The sequence below is a fragment of the Sesamum indicum genome, linkage group LG6 (assembly GCF_000512975.1).
Source record: "Sesamum indicum cultivar Zhongzhi No. 13 linkage group LG6, S_indicum_v1.0, whole genome shotgun sequence".
Lineage (NCBI taxonomy): Eukaryota > Viridiplantae > Streptophyta > Magnoliopsida > Lamiales > Pedaliaceae > Sesamum > Sesamum indicum.
Window position 1 is genome coordinate 17,334,557 of NC_026150.1, and position 6,964 is coordinate 17,341,520.

The following is a 6,964-nucleotide window of genomic DNA, read 5'->3' on the forward strand; positions in this document are numbered from 1 at the left end:
TTTCTTATAAAAATCAGATTTAATTGAACAAAATAAGTGTGGTTTCGTAACTATACATCAATCACAATCTAAACATATTACATTTACTATATAATTCTTCCAAATTCAATCAAATTCGATTTAGGATAAAATTTAACCAACCGGCCACTGCAGACATCAAACATTAATTGCGACTCAATTATTGCTGCATTCCTAAATATGGAGTGTTTGTCAAAATTCCAACATCATCCTACATTGGACTCTACTTACACATATATCTATTACTCCCCTTGTTAGAAAAAATACACATATATAGTAGATTACTAAATTTATATATAATATATAAATATTTTAATTTGACTAAACTCAATTTTCCAATTTAAATATAAAATTGAAACCCATAGTCCGAATCTTTTGATATTTACTCACTCATCACTCACGTGAAGATATATATATATATGTATATATATGTATGTATCTCGTGATATTATTCCAAAAGGACAAGTAAATTGTTTGTTACTCTTACACATCAGAAGGACAAGTTCAGATTTGGATAACTTTCGATTGGGCATTAATTCATCAATATTTTTGGAAATGGTACGTAGGTGTCCTAAAATAAATAAATATATAATTAAATTGCTAAGTACAGTACTAATTCTAATTCCTGCACATGCTCTAACAATAAACCCACATACAAAAGTTGGTCTTGCCAAAATTAAATATTGTTAGGTATTACAGTAAACGTGTGAGTATGATATTGATGCAATGCATGCGAGTATGCTAAGCTAGAAAATCATTTACCATATATATGTAAGAATATTACATATATCCATATCTGGATAAATTTGGTGTAATTTCATATAAGTTTTATGTTATATACGTAACATCTAGTTTTGTTTAGCAAATAGATTTATCCATTAGTTAAAAATTCATCGAATTTTTTTATATTAGCAAAAAAAATTAAATAAAATTCATATTTAGTCCCGAATAACTTATTATTGATTTATTATAAATCAAATAAATATTTTTTTCTGAGCGAACAATCCTTGTACTTCTTTACACGCTTATACATGTGAGGAATGTATGTACGCACATCCTTATGAGGGTTGTCCGGTCATAACATATTTGTCTGACCTGAATAAGTTAATAATAAATCAATCTGTTGGAATTTTCATTCAATTTTTTTGGTTAACATATATTAGCAAATTCAAAATATTTATTTGTTAGATAAAAACAAACGTTATGAGTATTAAATATAATTTTTCAAATCATAAGATATGTATATATAATTATATCAAATTTCAAAAAAAGACGGTGTTATCCCTATTTCTTATTCTTGTAATAAATATATATATATATTATGTTCTTCGACATGCAGCATGCCATTTTTTTTTTTTTTTCCTTTCTTGTGGTTAGATGCATGCTCTATATATATATATATATTCTCAAACTCTCAATATATATATATATATATATATATTTTGTAGAGTTATAAATTTATGTATATAAATGTGTTCTGAAAGTGGGTAATTCCCACCTAATCCACCGAATCCAAGAATAAAAATTATGATGAATTGATTAATAATCCCACTTGAACATTAATTATTATTACAGGTCAAATATTCAGATTGGACCAAACAGACGTCTTTCAAAAGCAGTAAGATTCGGGCACGTTTTGTCATGTAGGACGGCTGCCTGTGTCATTACACGTAATAATAACATCATGAGTTGGGCGTTCCTACGTAATTAATTATGACTTTTCTGAGTTAATCAAGTTGTTTCATTAATCATTACTGCAAGTTAAGTACTCATTCCTTCTGGTTACAATTTGAATTTGTATACATATTCTGTGACGATGATTAGTTGACGAGGAGATGAAGGGTTGTGATTAGTGATTAATTAATTTGTTAGCCTCTTAATTCATTTCTTTTGTGGTTGAGACTTAAGCACTGGGTTCACTGCACATATATAAATTAATTAACTATTTCTAAATCAAGATATATAACTACAAAATTATATTATTCACTATCTTGTGCGGTGACGACATCATATTAATACGGCTGGATATGTTTGGGTCTGAATTTGAATTCGGGTATGTTCTGTTTGGTGTCGTAATTGAAGTCCCGAAAGCAGGTCGGAACCCGCTTAAAGCTTCAAAACTTGCACCAATCAGAACAGTTATAAAACAAACTCGAATGCATCGTCATCCTAATCAATATTTAATATACGTATAATTATGTCACATCCGGTGAAAGACGATAGGCTTGGACAGCATAAGTTCCCAAACTCTTTTATCTCAACGATGCGTTTCTTCACAAAGAATCGCAAGTTTTAATTAGAATAATATGACGAATGGAAGAAACAATTAGTCATTTATAATCACAATTTTACTATTTCGAGATAAAAATCAAAAATTCAAAATACGACGTCAAATAATACATGGGTAGTGTAATTAGTAATAGAATAAAATAAAATCATTATCAAATTTAGAAAGGAAAAAAAAAAAAAAACACATCCAGTAATAGGAAAGAATTATATTTAGTAATAATAGAATATAAGTTATCTCTTAAAAAATTCCTTTGACAAGTCAATTTCTTGTCGTATGATGGACAATAATTAATTGAGTAGTTCTGATTGGTGGATTATCCTAGCAATTGAAATAGCTTGCTTACAGATCAATTCCAGAATAGCTTATCCCGGAATTAATCCCGGTTGGCCCAATAATGGAATCTTTGTACTAACACATCAGCTTTATCACCAAATCATTAATTATTTCGAAATAAAAATTTGTTGATAATAGTATAAAATCAGACCAATTTATTTGAAAATAAACAATACTTATTGGATTTGGAGTTTTGTTTTAGGAGGATCTCGTGAGACTGGAATGGGAGTGGGTATATATTCCAGAATAACGCAAATAATGCCAATCCAAACACGACAATTTAATTTATTGAAGTGTCGAAATCATCAATCGGAGTGAAAAAATTGAGAGCCAAACATGTCTTGTCCCTTTTTTTTTTTTTTTTCTTGTTAGGTGTGTGTTTGATACGTACAATTTTTGATAATTGACAGTTTGTTTTATTAGTAAATGGAAATTTTTTATTTAATCGGATTTGAGCCAATGGTAAATAAGTACATATACAGTACGATTAGTGTATAATTTTAAAAAAATAATCAATTATATAATAAATATATTATATTTATTTTTTATAATTAATTTAATTTAATTAAACCTGATTTGAATAAAAATATTGTTTTAGGGAAGATAATTTTGATCTTTTGGGATTCGTACACACACGTGACCTTAGTTTTGTTAGTTGTACTTATTATATTTTCTTTTTCTTTTTCTTTTGTAGGGTGCTTTCAATGGGTTTGAGATTTCTTAATCTATTATTAATATTTCTATTCATAATAAAATTAACATATTATTATTATTTTATAATAAGTGGTTCTTGTAAGGAAATAAAATAAAATTAAATACTTTAAAATTTATAAAATATTTTTTTTGTAATTTTAATAATATAATTATTATTATAAATATCTTATAAATTTCATCCTTTTTTAATTTAGGAATAATTACATTACACCCTCTATGCTACAATTTATATACATAAACCATCCATACTTTTAGATAATTACACATCCAACTACTAGAAACGTCTACATTATTTGCACAAACCACCCTATATTTTAAAGAATTACACACACATTCTTCAAAAACATCACCATCATCACTCGGGGGTATTTTTATAATTATACAAAAAACAGAAATAATTTGTATAAGCAAGACATAGATCAAAATATATAAATGTAATTATTTCTTTGATTCATTAAGATACTAGCCGTTGTGGCACGCCGTTCACGCGTGCATATAACAAACAATATTTCATACTTTAAAATATATTATATAAGAATAATATATATATATATACATCAATATATTACATTTAAAAAAAAAGACAGAAAGAAAGATAGAAAAAAAAAGAAAATTAATTTATCAATTGTTATAAAATTTGAAAATTTAAGAAAATTATTATATCATTAGTTGAAGGGCATTTTTGGCTTTACAATAATTGGTACGGCAGTTCATTAACCGCCATTTATAAAAATAGAGGACTATTCTTTTTTATATAATTAGTTGTCATAAATAATATTTTATATTTTAAAATTATAAATAAGAAAAAGTATATAAAAACCACATAAAGTGCAATGATGCCGACGTCGACGCAGGTGACGACCAGACATACACAGCGTCAATTGCATGACGTGCCCCAATCTTTAATTGCACAAGATAAAGAAAGCTCCAATAATTGCACAATTCTACCATACTTTACATGAAGCACTTCAAGGGCATTATCGGTATTCAACTACCTCTTCTCTTCTTCTTTTTTTTTTTTTCTGATTTTTTACAAAAATGTTAATTACATGATTATATAATTATAATACCAAAATCTTATAAGCTTCGTAATTTTATTTATCTGAATATTTTAAGAGTTTATAATTAAAATAAAATATAACATCTTATAAGTTCGAACATAAAAATTAGAGTAAATTACAATGACCTCTTTGAAAGTTCAGCATAATTACGTACATCCCCTCGTTATTTAAAAAATTATCAATATTCTCGTGATTTTAATAGTCGTCTAACAATTAACTCAACTCGTTAGTCTTCATTATGTTTTCGTCTATTTTTATAATGAACTGACCAAAATATCTTTGTGGGCTAAGAATTATAATTTTATTTATTTAAAAAAAAATATTTTTTTATGGACTAAGTGAATGTTTTTTTTTATAAATTTTTAAAATTTTCCATGCACCCCATCTGATCTTTGAACAATTTTTTAATTTTTTTAGAGAAAATAAGAAACACAATGAGGGCAAAACTGTCAATTTTATACCTCTATGCAATAATTACATAATTTTACCAAACAACATATGGGTATTTGTTAATTTTTCAAACAACGATAAAGTTTTCGTAATTATGTCAAATCTCACGGGAGGTCGTTGTAATTTAACCTAAAAATTATGAATTTATAAGATATTTAAAATAATTCAAATCAAATGCCCTCTTAACTACTCTAACTTAAGCACACATTATTTTTTATATAATTACAATAAACTTTATATTATGATGATATTACATGAATTATTTGATATAATTGGTGTGGGTAAAAGGCTGGTATCAAAAAAGTTAACATTATGGGAACCAAGATCAACATCAAATTATTGCATATTGCTAGTAAAAGATATCATCAGTGGGCTAGTTGTAGCATGATAACTTATTAGTACTAGACTTGTCCCAGTCTGTTTTTAATACTATTTGTCGTGACACGTATTTGTGCATACATAATTAAATAGATTAAAATATATAAATAAACACATTAGATAAGAAAAAAATTAATTTATGGATATTTTCAACACAATAAAAATATTGATATCGTAGTGTCACAAATCACCATTTTACGAGTGAAAAAGTTCTTTTTCTTAATAGTCGTATAGATTGTAATTGTGGAAGCAGATTGATCCCAACTAAAACTCAATTAATTATTGAGATAATTATATTTATATTTATTGATCTATGGTTTATTTACATAAATTATTTTTATCTTTTTACAAAATAGGTGTAACTTGTGTAATAATCCTTAATTCAGGGATGCAGATGTAATTATTCCCTAATTTGATAAGTAGGCCTTTGACACTCAACGCTAAGTAGATGTCAACTGCACTAAGTAAATTAATAATACAATTCGTCGGGATCGTGTCACTTCATTATTAAATAATTAAGCTAATTAACCTTTAATTCATTTTGCCAATCCCTAGATTCCTCATACAAGATATCTACAAATATTTACTTTAGAATAGATACAACTTATGCCTAATATATGCTCAATACTCCCCCTCAATTTGGAGCATAGAGATCACGAATGCCGACTTGGGAAGTAAGTACGTAAACTGTTGACGTTCAAGGGCTTTTTTTAATATATCGATTTTGAGCTGTAACGATATTACTCGTCTGAATTTGATCACGGACATAATGACAATCCGCTTCTATATGCTTGGTGCGTTCGTGAAAGACTGAATTAGCAGCAATGTGCAAAATAGTTTGACTATCACAAAATAACTGCATAAGTTGAGAATGAGAAACTCCAAGTCAGCTTAATAAGGACTTAAGCCATATCAATTCACAACTAGCAGCAACCATGGAGCGATCTTCAGCTTCAGCGGAAGAACGTAAAAACATTGGTTGCTTCTTTGTTTTTCCAGAGATTGAGAAGTTCCCAAGAAGAATAAAATAGTCGGTAAGAGAGTGTCTCGTAAGAAGAATAAAATGAGTATAAAAGTTATCGTTTATAAAGATTTCAAGTTGTACAATTTCATACGAATCATTGTTCAAGAGACAGTCGATCAATTGGTCATCGCGAGTCCATCTATACCTGAGTTTAAGTAGAGTTGGTCGGTAGAACTCAAATAGAAAAACACAAATATTGATCGATTATAATATTACCAAAAAAATATCGAGAGACATCTGTATAAAAAATAAAAGAAAAATTAAGGATGATTTGAGATAAAAATATATTACTATTTTAATAAACTGAAAATGGTAGTATAGTTTGAAAATAAAAATAAGGATGTTATGTTGAAAGGGGTATGTCTAGGTAGTGTGATGGTCATGGTCCCCTGCGTGCGGTTATAATAGTTCAAATTATTAATTATTTTACCCTTGAAAGTTCGTAATCTGTATTTAATTCTATTGAAAAGAATATATGGAAAATGGATTAATTTAGAAACCATTGACATCTTAGTGAATCTAATTACTCAATTAATTAATATATAATCAGGTACACGTGTCATTAAAATAGCATGCAGCGTCTGGCCTTTGGAGACAATAAAACTTCGTCGTTTTGGTGATTCCATGTAACCCGCGCCCGCACCCGCATGCTCATTTCTCATATCCTCTTCCTCTGTAGTCTATATTTATATGCTA